General features: G+C 35.8%; 1 long non-coding RNA gene across 1 annotated transcript in view; it reads right to left on the minus strand.

The window, feature by feature from the left end:
• The window catches only part of LOC120890738 (uncharacterized), a 43,839-nt gene that overhangs the window by 22,050 nt on the left and 2,022 nt on the right, over positions 1–19,767 (minus strand). The window lies entirely within an intron of this gene.

Below are 19,767 nucleotides of genomic sequence, written 5' to 3' on the forward strand. Positions count from 1 at the left end.
ATGCTTTCAATTTTTTCTCCAGTTAGAATGATGCTAGCCTTAGGTTGAGCATATATAGCTTTTACAATGTTGACTTATGTTCCTACTATCCTTCGTTTTTCTAGTGTTTTGAACATGAAGGTGTGTTATATTTTGTCAAATGCTTTTTCTGCATCTATTGAGATGATCATATGATTCTTGTTCTTAAGTCAATTAATATGATGAATTATATTTATTGATTTCCATATGTTGAACCAACCCTGCATCCCTAGGATGAACCCCACTTGATCATGGTGCATTACCTTTTTAATATATTTTTGTATGCGATTTGCCAGAATTTTATTGAGAATTTTTGCATCTATGTTCATCAGGATATTGGTCTGAAATTTTCTTTCCTTGATGTGTCTTTGTCCGGTTTTGGTATCAAGGTGATATTAGCCTCATAGAATGAATTTTGAAGGGTTCTATCTTTTTCTATTTCATGGAATACTTTGAGAAGTATTGGTGTTAATTCTTCTTTGAAGGTCTTGTAGAACTTGGCTGAGAATCTGGTCCTGGGCTTTTCTTGGTTGGTAGGCTATTGATGGTATTTTCTATTTCATTACTTGCAATTGATTTGTTGAAATCATGTATGACCTCCTCATTCAGTTTGTGTAGGACTCATGTCTCTAGCAATTTGCTGATATCTTCTATATTTTCTATTTTATTAGAGAGTAAATTTTCAAAATAGTTTCTAATTATCTTCTGTATCTCAGACATATCTCTTGTGATATTTTCTTCTTAATCTTGTATTTCAGTAATTTGAGTTTTCTCTCCTTTTCTTTTTATTAGCATAGCCAGGGGTTGATCTGTTTTATTTATTTTTTCAAATAAACAACTTTTTGTTTTGTCAATTTTTTCAATTATTTCTTTTGTTTCAATTTTATTGATTTCAGCTCTGATTTTAATTATTTCCTGTCTTCTACTGCTTTTGGTGTTGATTTATTCTTCTTTTACTAGGGCTTTGAGATGTAGTGTTAGGTCATTTATTTGTTGACTTTTTATTCTTTTAATGAATGCGCTCAATGTAATAAACTTTCCTCTTAGTACTACCTTCATAGTGTCCCAGAGATTCTTTTAAAAATATTTTTTAGTTGGTTGATGGACCTTTATTTTAGTTACTTGTATGTGGTGCTGAGAGTCGAACCCAGTGCCTCATGCATGCTAGGCTAGCACTCTACCACTGAGCCACAACTCCAGCCCCATGTCTCAGAGATTTTATGTTGCATCAGGGTTCTCATTTCCCTCTAAGAATTTTTTATGTCATCCTTGATTTCTTATACTATCCATTCATCATTCAATAGTGTATTATTTAGTCTCCATTTGTTAGAGTAACTTCTATTTTTTACTTTATCATTGATTTCTAATTTTATTCCATTGTGATCTGACAGAATTCAGGGTATTATCTCTGTCTTTTTGTATTTACTAAGATTTGTTTTTTGGCATAAGATATGGTCTATTTTAGAGAAGGAGGTATGTGCTTCTTAGAAGAAAGTATATTTGCTGGTTGATGGATGAAGTATCCTATATATGTCTATTAAGTCTAAATTATTAATTGTATTATTTAGTTCTATAGTTTCTTGAGTTTTTTTGGAAGATCTGTTCAGTAGTGAGAGACATGTGTTAAAGTCACCCACTATTACTGTGTTGTGATCTATTTGATTCTTGAAATTGAAAAGGGTTTGTGATGTATATAGATGCTCCATTGTTTGGGGCATAAATATTTATATTTGTTACATCCTGCTGATACATACTTCCCTTAAGAAGTATGAAATGTCCTTCTTTGTCTCTTCTGATTAACTTTGGCTTGAAGTCTACTTTATCTAAGATGAGGATAGAAACCCCTGCTTATTTATGTAATCCATATGAGTGATATGTTTTTTTTCTCATCTTTCACCTTCATCCTGTGGATGTCTTTGCCCATGAGGTGAGTCTCTTGAAGACAGCATATTGTTTGGTCTTGCTTTTAAATCCAATCCACCAATCTATGTCTTTTGATTGATCAGTTTATGCTGTTAACATTCAAGGTTATTATTGAGATATGATTTGTATTTCCTATTATTTTGACTTATTTCTGTTTTTTAATTTGACTTAGTTTCTCTGTTGGTTGAATATTCCTTTAGTGTAGAACCTCACTTTGCTGTTTTTTGCTTTTTCTTTTTTACCTCATCCTCATGGAATATTTTGTTGATAATGTTCTGTAGTATAGGCTTTCTAGTTGTGAATTCTTTTTTGTTTCTCATGGAAGGTTTTAATTTCATCTTCAAATCTGAAGCTTAATTTTGCTAAATATAAAATCCTTGGTTGGCATCCATTTTCTTTCAGAGCTTGAAATATATTATTCCAGGACTTCCTAGCTTTGATGGTCTGGATTGAGAAATCCTGTGAGATCCGAATTGGTTTCTCCCATATGTAATTTGATGAAAGTCAAGATTCCCTACTTACCTTTTGCTAATGAGTGTGGTCTCAGTTTTCCCAGTGATGTTTGACTGGACTAGACTGTCTGGCTAGACTCCCCACTCCCTGACTAGAGAAAATAGACTTTTATTAGGGCTTTTTGGTTTGTATCTATTGATATTTCTGAATTGTTTACCCCTCTAACACTTAGTTATAAGAGGTAAAAAGAAATTCAAAACTGATCACAGTGGCACACACCTGTAATGCCAGCTACTTGAGAGGCTGAGGCAGGAGAATTGCAAGTTCAAAGCCAGCCTCAGCAACTTAGTGAGGCCAAAGTACACTGTTATATTGAGTTCATGTATGAATATGTAACAATGAATCCCACTGTTATGCATAATTATAATGTACTAATAAAAAGGCAAAAACATAAAAAATACAAAAGCCACCAGCTGCTGAAATGATGTTCCAGACGTTGGCCCACTTACCTCCTGAAAGTTGACCAATCTTTAAACTCCACTCTTCCCCAAAACATATATGACATAAGCAGGCTGTTGTGTTAGATTGTGCCCAAATGGCATAAATCTGTTATACCACAAAAAGCAATAAATTCAAAATTGTCTTTTTTTTTAATGAACTTACTTTAGGGGTTGGTGATGTAGTTCAGTTGTAGGGGACTTTCCCAGCATGTGTGAGCCTCTAAATTCAACCTGGTTCCACAAAAATGAACAAAATAAAAAGCCTTCCCTTAGTATTTCTTGGATGTTGAGTCTTCAAGCAATAAGTTTTCTAAATTTTTGTTTTTCTGGGTAAGTCTATTTTTTTAAATTTAGTTGTAGATGAACACAATACCTTTATTTATTTATTTTTACGTGGTGGTGAGGATTGAACCCAGTGCCTCACATATGCTAGGCAAACACTCTACCACTGAGCCACAACCCGAGCCCTGAGTAAGTCTATTTTGACTTTATCTTTTTAACAATAGCCTTACTGAATATAGGATAATTGGTTGAGTTTATTCTTTGAGGACTTTGAATATATTATCCCACTGTCTTCTGGCCTCCATTGTTTCTGTCTGTGAAGCCAGCTGTAAATTTACTAGGGTTCCCACATAAGTGACATGTGTTTTTTCCTCTTCTTGTTTCAAGATTTTCTGGTTTTGATTTTCAGCATTCTTAATATGCTGTGTCTGTTTGTTAATATACTTGCATTTATTCTACTTGGAGTTCATTGATCCTCCTGAATGTGTAGGATATTGTCTGCCAATAAATTTGGAAAATTTTCAGCTATTATTTCTTCAGGTATTTTTTTTCAACTTTATCTTTTTTCTTTTATATTCTTCATTTTGTATATGTTTGTGTGATTAATAGTATCTCACATTTCTCTAAGCCTGTTTAATTTTTCCTCTCTATTGCATAATCTCTACCAATATCTCTCCAAGACCATTAATACCATTAGCAATTTTCTTCTACCAGTTCAAATCTAATATTGAGGCCCTGTGTTTTTCCCATGTTTTACATTTTATTTATTTATTTATTTATTTATTGGTGCTGGGGATTATACATGTGAGGCAAGCATTCTACCAACTGAGGTATATCCCAGCCCTTATTGTGCTTTAATTTTAATTTTTTTTAAAGAAAGAGTGAGAGAGAATGAGAGAGAGGGAGAGATAGAGAGAATTTTAATATTTTTATTTTTTAGTATTTGGCGGACACAACATCTTTGTCTGTATGTGGTGCTGAGGATCGAACCCGGGCCGCACGCATGCCAGGCAAGCGCGCTACCGCTTGAGCCACATCCCCAGCCCCCCTTATTGTGCTTTTAAACACAGAATTTTTATTTGGTTCTTTTAAAAACTTTATTGATATATTATACTTGATGCAACATTGTCATTATATCTTCATTTGCTTCTTTATCAAACTTTACTTTAATTCTATGGATATATTAGAATGAGTATTTTGAAATCCCTTCCTATTGAATCCAGTATCTGTTCACTCTCAAAGGCAGTTTCTGTTCCCTGGTTGTTGTTTCTTTCCCAGTGTGTGGGTTATACTTTCCTGTTTCTTTAAGTGTATCATAGTTTTTGTTGAAAACTGGACATTAGAAAATATTTTGTAACAACTCTGGGCCCTCACAATTTTTATTATTTATTTCCTTATTTCTTTAAAGACTAGCTGAAGTATTTAGGTGGTTTATTTGCCCTTTCTCCTTGTTGTTTTCCACAGTGAAGTGTCTGATGTTGTTCCTCAGTGGGGGTATGTATGCCACAGTTGCCTTAGGGATAACAGTGGTACTGGTAGAAGTCTTTTCCACTCTTTCCCTGACCACATCCAGTAGTTAAGTCCCTATCTTTACTGTAATGTCTTGGGGTATAAATTCCACTACAAAATACAGTAGTCTTCCTTTATCTACAGTTTTGCTTTCCATGGTTTCAGTTGTGTGTGTGTATGGTCCAATGCAGGCTGAAAATATTAAATGGAAAGTTCAGAAATAATTTGTGCATTTTAAATTGCATACTATTCTGAGTAGCATGATGAAATCTCTCTCTATCTTGTCCAGGATGTGACTTGTCCCTTTGTCAAGCATTTCTATGCTGTACATACTACCCTCCCACTAGTCACTAAGTAGCCATCATAGTTATTATATCAACTTTTAGGTATTGCAGTGCTTATGTTCAAGTAATCCTTACATAGTAGCTATGTAAAGCCTACATCATTCATCTTACTTCATTTCATCACATAGGCACTATATAAGATATATATAAGAAGAAAAAGGGTGAGTACAATATTTTGTAGATATTTTTGAGAGACAGAAAGATCAAACTCATGTAACCTTATTGCAAGTATGTTGTTATAATTGCTCCATTTTATTAATCCTGTTAATCTCTTACTGTGCTTAATTTATAAATTAAACTTTATCAAACTCCTGTCAAAAGGAAGAGGTTATGACAAAGTGAATTTAGAGAAGACTGTTGGATCTAATGAAAATACAATCTAGACTATACATAGCAAGTGTGCAGGAGAGAACCAGGGGAAAAATAGCTGCAAGACCCTGTTTGAGTTTAGAACAAGTAACAAACACTGACTTCATAAAATATTTTTTAGGAGCCACGATCTGATTAATTACACTAATCCCCCCCCATTCATAGGGGGTGTCATAGTCAGCTTTTTTGCACTGTGACTAAAAGGTCCAACTAGAACAATTGTGGAGGAGGAAAAGTTTATTTGTGGGCCCATGGTTTCTGAGGTCTCAGTCTAAAGACAGCAGGCTCCATTCCTTGTTTCCAAGTGAGTAAGGACATCCTGTAAGAAGAGTGTGGCAGAGGGAAGCAGCTCACATGTAGATCAGAAAGGAGAGAGAGAGAGAGAGAGAGAGAGAGAGAGAGAGAGAGAGAGAGAGAGAGAGAGAGATATCTCCACTTGCCAAATATAAATATATACACCAAGCCCCCAATGCCCCACTTCCTCCAGCCACACCCATTTGCCTTTAGTTACCACTCAATTAATCTCATCAGATGATTAGTTCACTGATTGGTTTTTGAGGTGTATATATTTTTTTGATATATATATATATATATATATACACACACACATACACACACATATGTATATACACACACTACATACGTGTGTGGGTATGTGTGTGTGTGTGTGTGTGTGTGTGTGTGAGAGAGAGAGAGAGAGAGAGAGAGAGAGAGAGAGAGAGAGAGAGAGAGAGAGAAAGATAAAGCTTTTTTTCCCTTTTTCTGCAATACTAGAGTACTAGGGGTTGAATCCAGGGGTGATCTTCCCCTAAGCTATATCCTTAGCCCTTTATTTATTTATTTTTTAAATTTGAGACAGGGTCTCCCTAAGTTGCCCAGGCTGGCCTCAAACCTGGAAAATCCTTCCTCAGCTTCCTGAGTAGCTGAACTTACAGGCATGCAACCACCACATCTGGCATAAAGTTTAATTTACAAATTAAGCACAGTTTAAGATTAACAAAAATAACAAAATAGAGCGATTATAACAGCATAGTTGCAATAAAAGTTATATGAATTCAATCTTTCACTCTTACCCCACAACCAATTTGCTGGCAAAATTTATAGGCTTTATCTGTAAAATATGTCAGCATTTGGCCACTTTCCACCCCCTCTAGCCAGGTCTAAGATACTATTATCTCTCCCCTCGATTGTTGCAATTGCTCTCTAATTGATCTTCTTATGCCCATCCTCAACCTGGTTCTCCTTTCTTCTACCTCCTAACATGCCAGAATGATACTTTTAAAACCTAAATTGTATTAGGTTACCCCTCTTCTTAAAACCACCTTATGTCTCCCTATCTCAGGGGAAAAGCTTATGCTCTTACAATGGCCTAAATGACTCCACAATGTCTGCCTGCTTCCTGCCTAGTTTACTCTGACCATATCTGCTATTACTGTTGGCTCTCACTCACTCTGAACCATCCTACTCACTCTGTTCTTTTCAAAAATTGTTTTGGTACCAGGGACTGAACCCAGGGTGCTTAACAATGAGCCACATCCCCAGCCCTTTTATTTTTTATTTAGAAACAGGACCTCACTAAGTTGCTGAGGCTGGCTTTGAAATTATGATCCATTTGTTGCCTCAGCCTCTGGAGTCCCTGGGATTACAGGCAAGCACCACCATGACCAGCTCACTCTCCTCTTTTATATACCAACCTCTTTTTCTCAGGACCTTTGTATTTCTTATTCCCTCTGCTAGGAACACTCTTCCTTCAACTATCTCTATAGATTGTATCCATATTTCCTCAGGTCTTTGTCCTTATGGTATCTTTTCAATGTGTTTTTCTCTAATTACCCCCACTTGAAATTGATCTCCTTTCTCTCCCATTTCTCTGTTCCCCTCTCTGCTTGCTACTATGTAACATCATGTATATTTCACTTAGTTACTTTATATATTGTCTGTATCCCTGCCATTTGACTGTCATCTCCATCATGGCAGGGATGTTTTTCTTTTTCTCATCAGCCAACATTTAAGAAGAATGTTTGATACAAAGTTGTTTTTTAATAATTTTTGTTGTGAAAAAGAATTAAAGTTCACAATGTAAGGAAGGTGCATAAGGGCACTTTCTGAGCTGGGAGAGTAGGGCATAGAAATAAAGATGTGGGGCTGGGGATGTGGCTCAAGTGGTAACGTGCTCACCTGGCATGTGCAGGGCACTGGGTTTCATCCTCAGCACCACATAAAAATAAAATAAAGATGTTGTGTCCACCGAAAACTAAAAAATAAATATTAAAAATTCTCTCTCTCTCTCTCTCTCTCTCTCTCTCTCTCTCTCTCTCTCTCTCTTTAAAAAAAAGATGTGGAACAAAGCCTCCTCTAATAAAGGGTATAGAATAAATCTCTCTTTATTTTCATCATGAATTGGGCATAAACTGGCTTTGTGCATATATATGAGCTCCAGAGTGCCCTCAGGGCCCAACATGTTCCTTCTCCCTCCATCCCCTATCATCCAGTCAAACCATTAGGTATTTGATTGCCAAATCACTTGGGCCGTGACAATACTTCACAATGTCCATGAGCATAAGCCCCTCCTTACTTAGCAGGTTGATACACTGGTAGATTTCCAATATTCTCCATATTGTTATAACTGTTGTAGTTACATGACTTCACACACTTGAGGTTAAGAGAAGAGGATGAGGGTGGTAGAGATGGTGTTTGGAATATAACTGTTTTGGGCCTGGAGCCAGAGCCAGAGTTCAGCTCTCATCATTATTTACTCAGAACTATGTGTCCCACATAGGAATTTTCACAGACATGCTATTGTACAAATATTTTAATAATAGAAAAATATGAGAACTTCAAGGGACCCTGAGACCCTATTTCCATATTTCATGATAGAAGAACATTAGACCCAGAGAGGGGACAAAACTTACCCAAGTTCCTACATACAGCAAATTAGAGAAATTGAATTTTTGCTCCTTGTCTCCTAGGCTAATATTCTTTCAAGTAGTAGACATTGAATTCTTTCTTGTGGGATACCCAGTTAAAGAGAATACCCCTAAAATCAGCAAAAATATTGTAATATAAGCCAAATGCAATATAGTAATCCCCTTTACCTGCAGGAGATATGTTCCAAGACCCTCAGTGGATGCCTGAAACCATGCATAATACCAAGCCATATCTATACTATGTTTTTCTTATACCTACATATCTATGAAAAGCTTAATTTATAAATGGGCATAGTAAAGAGAAGAGGTTAACAACAATTCTCTCTCAAAATATCTTGTTGTACTGAACTCACCTTTCTTCTTACCTATAGTTGATCATAAATAACTGAAACCATGAAAAATGAAACTGTGGATAAAGAGTATAATACATGATTCCTATACTTACCCAGAGAATTTTATCTCATCAATAATTAAGTGATATGTGTCAGGACTTTTGTCAGCAGGTGCATGTTAGTTCATAGTCTTATAACTTCATCTTAACAAATCAAAGCCAGAACACATTTAATTAATCTTGTCAATCCAATTCACTGGTAAGTAGTTCTGATACTGCAATTTGCCAAGTAGGAGTTTAATCAACTGCAGCATTATCTCTTTCCTTTTGATTTTTTTGACAGTTTAAAACATCAGGTTCACAAGGCACTTTTATAATGGGGTTGTTTGGAATTGTGTTTCTTTCTGTAATAGATTGGGTATCTCTGGAAACAGACTGAGATAGAGATTTGTGTGCAGGAAGTTTATTGGGAAGTGCTTTTCAGAACAACATCTGAGAAGGAATAAAAGAAGAAAGGCTGAGTAGAGGGAGAAGCTGCCACAAAGGACTCAGTAAACTTAATGGAAGTTCTGAGGTTGGAATAGCCCTCCAAAGACATTTCAAATTAAGGCAAGGGTATGGGTCTTTGTATCACCATAGGGATGTGTCAACGGATGCAGTCTGCTTCCATAAAAGAGAAGGGTGTATAACACTGAGTAGGGCAGATCTCTTAGCCTAGGACAATTCCTGGTGAGAGATATATTTCTAAGTCTTAAAAGGCAACATTCCGGATAGCTAAAGAATGAGTGCCTAAGTCCTGACTGGCATATGAGGTGGCACACCATAGAATGTATCACACTTTCTCTTCCCTTATAGTCAACCCTCCCCCACTTACCCAAATGGTTTCTTTCATTCATTCCATGCTTTACTCTGTACTATTAAGCCTATAACAGGGTTCAGCAAAATTGTACTTCCTCTTTGGTTCTGGAATATAGATTCTGTTGATAATTAAAATCTACAGTCAAGAAGAAATGAGTGTCTTTGCCTGGTTTTGGGATCCAGGTGATATTGGCCTCATAGACTGAGTTTGGAATTACTGTCTCTTTTTTTTCTATTTCCTGAAATAAATTGAAGAGTATTGGTATCTTCTTTAAAGGTCATATAGAACTCGGCTGTGTATCCATCTGATCCTGGGCTTTTCTTGGTCGGTAAGCTTTTGATGGCTTCTTCTATTTCCTCACTTGATATTGGTCTGTTTAAATTGTGTGTATCTCCCTGACTCAATCTGGGCAAATCATATGACTTAAGAAATTTGTCAATGCCTTCAATGTCTTCTATTTTATTGGAGTATAAGATTTCAAAATAATTTCTAATTATCCTCTGTATTTCTGTAGTGTCTGTTGTGATATTACCTTTTTCATCACGTATGCTGGTAATTTGAGTTCTCTCTCTCCCTCTCTTCAATAGCCTGGCTAAGGGTCTGATAATTTTATTTATTTTTTCAAAGAACCAACTTTTTGTTTTGTCAATTTTTTTCAATTGTTTCTTTTGTTCCAATTTCATTGATTTCATTTCTAATTTTAATTATTTCTTGACTTCTACTGCTTTTCCTGCTGATTTGTTCTTCTTTTTCTAGGGCTTTGAGATGTAGTATGAGGTCATTTATTTGTTAACTTTTTCTTCTTTTAAGGAATGAACTCCATGCAATGGATTTTCCTCTTAGTACTGCTTTCAGAGTGTCCCAGAGATTTTGATATGTTATGTCTGTGTTCTAATTTACCTCTAAGAATTTTTTAATCTCCTCCTTGATGTATTCTGTAACCCATTGTTCATTCAGTAGCATATTGTTTATTCTCCAGGTGATAGAGAAAATTTTATTTTTTATTTTGTCATTGATTTCCAATTTTATTCCATTATGACCTGATAAAATGCATGGTAGTATCTCTACTTTTTTTGTATTTGCTAAGAGTTGCTTTGTGGCATAGATAGTCTACTTTAGAGAAGGATCCATGTGCTGCTGAGAAGAAAGTGTATCCGCTTGATGCAGGTTGAAATATTCTATATATGTCAGTTAAGTCTAAGTTATTGATCGTGTTATTGTGTAGTTTCTTTATTCAACTTTTGTTTGGAAGATCTACCCAGTGGTGAGAGAGGTGTGTTGAAGTCATTCAAGATTACTGTGTTGTAGTCAATTTGACTCTTGAACTTGAGAAGAGTTTGTTTGATGATCATAGCTGCACCATTGTTTGGGGCATCTATATTTATGTTGTTACGTCTTGTTGGTGTATGGTTCCCTTGAGCAGTATATCTAATGAACATAGATGCAAAAATTCTCAATAAAATTCTGGCAAATCAAATACAAGAACATATCAAAAAGATTGTGTACCATGATCAAGTGGGATTCATGCCAGGGATGCAAGGTTGGTTCAACATATGGAAGTCAATAAATGTAATTCATCACATTAATAGACTTAAAAATAAGAATCATATGATCATCTCAATAGATACAGAAAGCATTTGACAAAATATAGCACCCCTTTATGTTCAAAACACTAGAAAAGCTAGTAATAACAGGAACATATCTCAACATGGTAAAGGCTATCTATGCTAAGCCTCAGGCCAAGATCATTCTAAATGGAAAAAAATTGAAGGCATTCCCTCTAAAAACTGGAACAAGACAAGGATGCCCTCTTTCACCACTTCTATTCAACATAGTTCTTGAAACACTGGCCAGAGCAATTAGACAGATGAAAGAAATCAAAGGGATATGTATAGGAAATTAGCACTAATTGCTGATGATAGGATTCTATACCTAAAAGACCCAAAAAACTCCACCAGAAAACTTACAGAACTAGTAAATGAATTTAGCAAGGTAGCAGGATATAAAGTCAACACCCATAAATTAAAGGCATTTCTGTATATCAGTGACAAAGCCTCTGAGAAGGAAATGAGGAAGACTACCCATTCACAATAACCTCAGAAAAAATAAGATACTTGGGAATCAACTTAATGAAAGAGGTGAAAGATCTATACAATGAAAACTACAGAACCCTAAGAGAGAAGTCAAAGAAGACCTTAGAAGATGGAAAGATCTACCTTGCTCTTGGATAGGCAGAATTAATATTATCAAAATGACCATACTACCAAAAACACTATACAGATTTAATGCAATTCTGATAAAAATCCCAATGGCATTCCTCATAGAATTAGAAAAAGCAATCATGAAATTCATCTGGAAAAATAAGAGACCCAGAATAGTTATAGCAGGTGGCATCGCTATGCCAGACCTTAAACTATACTACAGAGCAATAGTAACAAAAACAGCATGGTATTAGCACCAAAACAGACTGATAGACCAATTGTAAAGAATAGAGGACACAGAGACTAACCCACAAAATTATAGTTATCTTATATTAGACAAAGGTGCCAAAAACATGCACTGGAGAAAAGATAGCCTCTTCAACAAATGGTTCTGGGAAAACTGAAAATCCATATGCAACAAAATGAAAGTAAACCCCTATCTCTCACCATGCACAAAACTTAAATTAAAAAGGATCAAGGACCTAGAAATTAAACCAGAGACTCGGCGACTATTAGAAGAAAAAGTAGGCCCTAATTTTCATCATGTGGGATTAGGCCCCAACTTCCTTAATAAGATTCCTGTAGTGCAAGAATTAAAACTAAGAATCAATAAATGGGATGGAATCAAACTAAAAAGTTTCTTCTCAGCAGAAGCAACAATTTGTGAGGTGAACAGAGAGCTCACATCCTGGGAGCAAATTTTTACCCCTCACACATCAGATAGAGCACTTATTGCTAGGGTATATAAAGAACTCAAAAAGCTAAGCACCAAAAAAAAAAAAAACCACCAAAACAAATAACCCAATCAACAAATGGGCCAAGGACCTAAACAGACACTTATCAGAAGAGGATATACAATATCAAATATATGAAAAAAACAAATATATGAAAAAAATGCTCATCATCTCTAGCAATCTGAGAAATGCAAATCGAAGCTACTCTAAGATATCATCTCACTCTAGTCAGAATGGCAGCTGTTATGAAGACATACAACAATAAGTGTTTGAGAGGATGTGGGGAAAAAGGTACACTCATACATTGCAAGTAGGACTGCAAATTGATGCAGCCAATATGGAAAGCAGTATAGAGATTCCTTGGAAATCTGGGAATGGAACCACCATTTGACCCAGCTATTCCTCTTCTCAGACTATCCCCAAAGGACTTAAAAACAGCATAATACAGGGACACAGCCACATCAATGTTTATAGCAGCACAATTCACAATAGCTAAACTGTGGAGCCAACCTGTTTGCCCTTCAGTGGATAAATGAATAAAAATATGTGGCATATATACACAATGGAATTTTACTCAGCAATAAAAGAGAATAAAATCATGGCATTTGCAGGTAAATGGATGGCGTTGGAGAAGATAATGGTAAGTGAAGTTAGCCAATCCCAGAAAGCAAATGCTGAATGTTTTCTCTGATATAAGGAGGCTAACTCATAGTGGGGTAGGGAGGGGAAGCATGGGAGGAATAGATGAATTCTAGATAGGGGAAGAGGGGTGGGAGGAAAAGGGAGGGGACCGGGATTAGCAAGGACAGTGGAATGTGATGGACATCATTATCCAAAGTACATATTGGATGTTAACATACTTTATAAACAGATATGAAAAATTGTGGTATATATGTGTAATAAGAATTGTAATGCAAAAAACCCCTAAAGTATATGTATAAAGGCATGAATTGGCGTGAACATACTCTATAAAGATATGAAAAATTGTACTCTATATATGTGTAATAAGAATTGTAATGCATTCTGCTGTCCTGTATTTAAAAAAATAAAATCAATAAAACTTTAAAAAAAGAAGAAGAAACGAGGGAGACTGACTAGCAACTATAAACTGGGAACCATGACACTTCTGTTCTTTTGGGGGGATACTGGGGATTGAACTCAGGGGCACTCGACCACTGAGCCATATCCCCAACCCTATTTTGTATTTTATTTAGAGACAGGGTTTCACTGAGTTGCTAAGCACCTCACTATTGCTGAGGCTGGCTTTGAACTCACGATCCTCCTGCCTCAGACTTCAGAGCTGCTGGGATTACAGGCATGCGCCACCGCTCCTGGCCTTCTGTTCTTAATATGTCAATTTTAAAGGTTTTATTTTATACAAGTTCTACTCTTTTATACAAGATCTGCTAGTCCTGCCTCCCACACTTTACCAGGAACTATTTAGGATCTCAATGGAAGGTGTAGTATTCAACAAGTAAGCTAACTTGCAAAGGCTGGTAATATTATTTGAAAAGTGATTAAACATTTTTAAAGTCCTGGGATGTGTTGCAACATGGATTAACCTGGAGGACATTATGCTAAATGAAATAAGCCAGGCATTGAAAGACTGAATGATCTCACTAATATGTAGAATCATAAAGAGTTGAACTCAATCAGAGACTGGAATTTTGTTTTCCAGGGACATGGTATGAAGAAATGTTGGTCAAAGGATATTAACTTTCAATTATAAAATAAATGAGTTCTGGGAACATAATTCTCAGCATGGTGACTATACTTAATAATATTGTACAGTATACTTGACATTTGCTAAAAGAGTAGATTTTAAGTGTGCTCACCACACACAATATGGTAACTACTTGAAGTGATTGATGTGTTAATTCGCATTATTGTAGTTATCATGTTATTATGGTTTAGATATGAGGTTTCTCACAAAAGCTCGTGTGTGAGACAATGCAAAAAGTGTTTAGCGACGAAATGATTGGATTAGGAGAACCCTAACCTGATCAATTCATTAATCAAGTTGAAAGGATTAACTGGGTGGTAACTGTAGGCAGATAGAGTGTGGCTGGAGGAGGTGGGTCATTGAGGGCATGTCTGTGGGGTTTATATTTTGTCCATGGTGAGGGGAGCTTTCTGCTTTCTGATTATCATGTCTTGAGCTGCTTTCCTCTGCCACACCCTTCTGCCATAATATTCTGCCTTATGGGCCCAGAGGAACAGAGTCAACCATTAATGGACTGAGACCTCTGAAACCAAGAGTGCTGAATAAACTTTTCTTCCTCTAAAATTGTTCTTGCTATTTCTTTTGGTCACAGCAAAAGTTGACTAAAACACATGCTATAATGTATATACATATCAAAACAGCACATTGTATACCTTTAATGTATACAATAGTTTTGTCTGTTATATCTCAATAAAGCTGGAAATAAGCTAACAAACAGAATAACAGGATCAGGCATTAAAGAAAAATATTTGAAAGTAGGAGAAATAAATAATAAAAAATAAAAGTTATACATTTAAAAAGACACCCAAATAGACATTTTGAGATCCATAAGAACCAAGGTAAGATATATGTCTGAAAGGTGATACAGATATTCATTTGGAAAGGAAAGTTAATCACAGTATTTGTTCATTGTTTATCTTTTAATTAATATATTTTGTTCATAAGAAATTTAAAAATTACAGCGTAGTGGCTTAGAAGCATCCCCAAAGTCAACTTGAATTAAGTGATTCTAGGAGTTAGCACACAAAGCAATTGCCTAAGAGTTCATCAGAGGACTGAGTATCAATAAAACATTATATTAGGATTCCTCAGCTCTATTCTATAGTACAAATTTTTGGTCATAGTTTAGATATAGTACTATAGGTGAGATAATATCTAGTGTAGCATAAAGTATATGAATGAACTTGGAGTAATCAGAGGATCTGGGTTAAAGAAACAATCTGGTTGAGCTGATCAAACTTAGGGTTTGAATGCCAGCTCCTGTACTTAACTGCCTACATGACATTATCAAATTAATTAAATCTCACTAGGTCTCAGTCCTTATCTGTAAAATGGGATTAACAATAAGGCCTAATTCCTAAAGTTATTGGAATATTTAAATGAGATGATTGAGGTATATTACATAAAACATAGGGTTTAATATTAGTTTTATTGTTTCCTCACTATGCTACTACTACTTAAGATATGACTTAAATTAGGCTCCAAAGTCTCAATTTTCTCACCTGTAAAACAGGAATAAAAATACTGCACCTGACTTCTCCACAATATCAAATGAGATAACTTACATAAAAGTGTCTTGTAAAGGCACTATGTAAGTTGCACGTGAAGGATTCCTATTAGTACATGCAATTATATTGTTGTTTCCCATAACTGTTAGGGATCATCTCAAATTTAGAGCTTGAAATCTAAAATGAAATTCATAGTCATCTCAGTTATTGCAATTTTCCAGCTTTTTGCTTTATCTGTCTCTGTACCTCCATCAAAAAGTGGGAAAAGGAGCAGACATGGTGGTGCATGGCTATAATCTCAGTCACTGAAGAGGCTAAGGCAGAAGGATTACAAGTCCAAGGCCAGCTTGGGCAACTCAGCAAGACCCTGTCTGAAAAAAAATATGAAGGGCTGGGAATACAGCTCAGTGGAAGAACATCTTGGGGTTCAATCCCCAGGACCACAAAAAAGAAAAGCAAGCAAGTAAGTAGTGGGAAAGGGGCTAGGGGTACAGCTCCAGCAAATTGGTTCTTACTGATCTCAAAATGTCTTGGTAGAACACTTGCCAAGCATTCACGAGATTCTGGATTTGATCCCCAGCCCCACTAAATAAAGAAATAAATAGGAATCAAGAAAGCTAAATTAAAATTCGTCAGTTCTACTGTTAGTATCTATGGTGAAGGATTCCATGCTGCTTTATCCTTTGGTTATTAAAGATTCATGCTATCCATGACCTCTAGGAAATTCCAAGATCTTCTCTCATTTTTCTTTTTTTTAAAAAGTGTTTTTGAGATTAAAAAATTATTTATTCTAATTGGTTACACATGACTTGTACATTGCATTTTGAAACATCATACATAAATGGAGTATAACTTCTCATTCTTCTAGTTGTACAATGTAGAGCTACACAGGTCATGTAATCATATATGCACATAAGGTAATCATGTCTGATTCATTCTATTATCATTGATACCCCCATAAACCCTCCCCTCCCTTCATTCCTCTCTATCTAATCCAAAGTATCTCTATCTACCCCACCTTGTTGTGAATTAGCATGTGCATATCAGAGAAAATATTTGGCCTTTGGTTTTTTTAGGATTGGCTTATTTTGCTTAGAATGATATTCTGAGGTTCTATTAATTTACCAGCAGATACCATAATTTCATTCTTCCTTATGGCTGAGTTATACTCCATTGTGTGTATATATACCACAATTTCATTATCCCTCATCTGTTGGAGGGCACCTAGGTTGGTTTCATAGTTTAGCTATTGTGAATTGAGCTGCTATAAATGTTGATGTGGCTGCGTTACTATAGTATGCTGATTTTAAGTCCTTTGAGTATAAACTGAGGAGTTGGATAGCTGGGTCAAATGATGGTTCTATTTCAAGTTTTCTGAGGAATATCTATACTGCTGTCCATAGTGTTTGCACCAATTTGCAGTCCCACCAGCAATGTATGAGTGTACATTTCACATTTTTGCCACATTTATTGTTACTTGTATTCTTGATAATTACCATTCTGATTGAAGTGAGATGGAATCTCAATATAGTTTTTTAAAAATTATTTTTGAAGTTGTAGATGGACAGAATGCCTCTATTTTATTCATTTATTTTTATGTGGTGCTAAGGTTCGAACCCAGTGGCTCACACATGCTAGGCAAGTGCTCTGCCACTAAGCTACAGCCCCAGCCCCTCAGTATAGTTTTTTTTTTTTAAGAGAGAGTGAGAGAGGAGAGAGAGAGATAGATAGAGAGAGAATTTTTAATATTTATTTTTTTTTAGTTCTCGGTGGACACAACATCTTTGTTGGTATGTGGTGCTGAGGATCGAACCCCGGCTGCACGCATGCCAGGCGAGCGCGCTACCGCTGAGCCACATCCCCAGCCCCCCTCAGTATAGTTTTGATTTGCATTTCTCTAATTGCTAGAGATGTTGAATATTTTTTTCATATATTTGTTGATTGATTGTATTTCTTTTTCTGTGAAGTGTCTGTTCAGTTTCTCATTTTTCTTTTTATGTGTTCTAGCACCTGGCAAATAGTAAAGGCTCAATCAGTATTTGTTATCTGAATTATTTCATGAATCTATAGGAATGTGTAAAGAAGACTAGATTTGGAGTCAAAAGAATAGAGTTCATGTTTTGGCTCTGTTCCTTTTTGGATGTGTAATCTTGGACAAATTCCTTTAGGAAACAGAATTATACAGATATTGTCCATAAATGGGTATTGGAAATCCTAAAGATTTTTTGAAATTTAAATGAGACTGTATATAACTCTTTGTAAATTATAAAACATCAAGCTTAAAGTGTTGTTATGATTAATAATTAGTGAATTTTGCCTTTAAAAAGCCTTAAATGGGGACTGAGGTTGGAGCTCAGTAGTAGAGCACTTGCCTAGCACATGTGAGGCACTGGGTTCAATTATCAGCACCACATAAAATAAATAAATAAAGTTATTTTTTAAAATCCTTAAATAAATTTCCTATATAAATAGACCTGTTAATGCTTATTTGTTAATATAGGTAAATGTATGCACAAGGGCTTACTATGAAAGTGAAAAGAAGACATACTGACAACTGTACTGTTCTAATTCATATTCTGTGGTATTCACAATAAGGTCACATGCCTGATTAGACACTGGACAAGACTACATCGCAGTTTTGGTTCTGAGATGTCTTATAATACCATTTTAAATTCATGACTGCATTTAAATTACTGCTAATGATAAAATACTGCATTTCAATGTTTTCCCTAAGAGTATTCATGTGCAAAATAGCCATTCAATTGTTCCTGTCCACTTCAAGTTAGCAGATGCCACTTTGAAACCCAGAGACTCTTTCCTTTGTATTATGTACTAGGTTAATAGATGTACAATCTTACAAATCAGGGTTACAATTCTAGGTTGTAATTCTTATCATCCAATCAAATTTAAACTCTACACTCTAGTTACAAGTTAATAGTATACAGACCTGGAGGGTGAAGTATAAAACAGATATTGAAGGAGGAAATAGCACTAATAACAATACCAAACAACAAATTAACACACAGAAAATGAAAAACACAGAGCCAGATCAAGGCTCAAGTCCTGTTAAAGAACAGGATGTTTCTACTGTTATTCATACTTCTCTAAATCTCTGCACATGTGGTCATGTTCCTCTGTGGAAGGAGGAATTTTAAGAATTGACTTTTTGGAAGGCAAAATAGAATTACAGAATGTCAAAAGTGGAAGGACATTCAGGGGCCAAATAGTGCTTCTCACTTTATAGATGGGGAAAGTCATGCCCAGAGAATGGAAAGGGCTTGTCAAATGTTGTCCAATAATTTTTTGGCAGAATTAGCACATTTCTGACTTTCAAATTGTATTTCTTAACAAAAGCAGCGTATAATGTGCTCTCAAAGACTACCATTTTTAAAAATCACAATCACTGAGTTGTTAAGAACAAAAATTCTTGGTTCCCATTTCAAATCTTCTGAATCACAATCTCAAAGATGGGTCATGAGAACCTGCATTTTAACAAGCTCTACATTTGTTCTCATATACACCGAGTTTTGAAAAGTAGTGAGTCCACACACTTAAGAAAAAAAGCATCTTTCCACGTATTTAAAAGAAACAAATTGGTAGTGGATCTGAAATAGCATCAGAATCCCCATGGTAACGTGTGCAATGAAGGGCCCAACCAATCCAGGTAAGAAAAGCTTTAGCAGTCAAGCACACTTATGAAGCTGCAGCTTGTTCAACAGTCTAATAGGGAACAGACCCTTCATCAGCATGCCAGGTGTTTTTTTTACTTCCTCCTTTAGTTACAAAGACAAACTATTCTGAAGATGCCTTTAATGAAGTATATTTTCTCTGCCTAGACAAAAAGTCTGAAAACATGTGCCTTAAGTGGGTGATCTAATCCCCACTTCTCCTGGCTGTACCCATTACCCCAAATGTGGAAGACCTATAAGCCCCTGGAAGACCCAGAAACCAGGCGTTCCTGGCAAAGCAGCCTTTGCAGGCTATGTGCTGGAATCCACGCAGCATAGTTGACTCAAAAGAGTTAACAAGCAGCCTGCTTTAGAGTGGCAGGGAGAGAGGCCAATAGGGTGTCTACGTGAGCAGTAC

The sequence above is a fragment of the Ictidomys tridecemlineatus genome, chromosome X (assembly GCF_052094955.1).
Source record: "Ictidomys tridecemlineatus isolate mIctTri1 chromosome X, mIctTri1.hap1, whole genome shotgun sequence".
NCBI lineage: Eukaryota > Metazoa > Chordata > Mammalia > Rodentia > Sciuridae > Ictidomys > Ictidomys tridecemlineatus.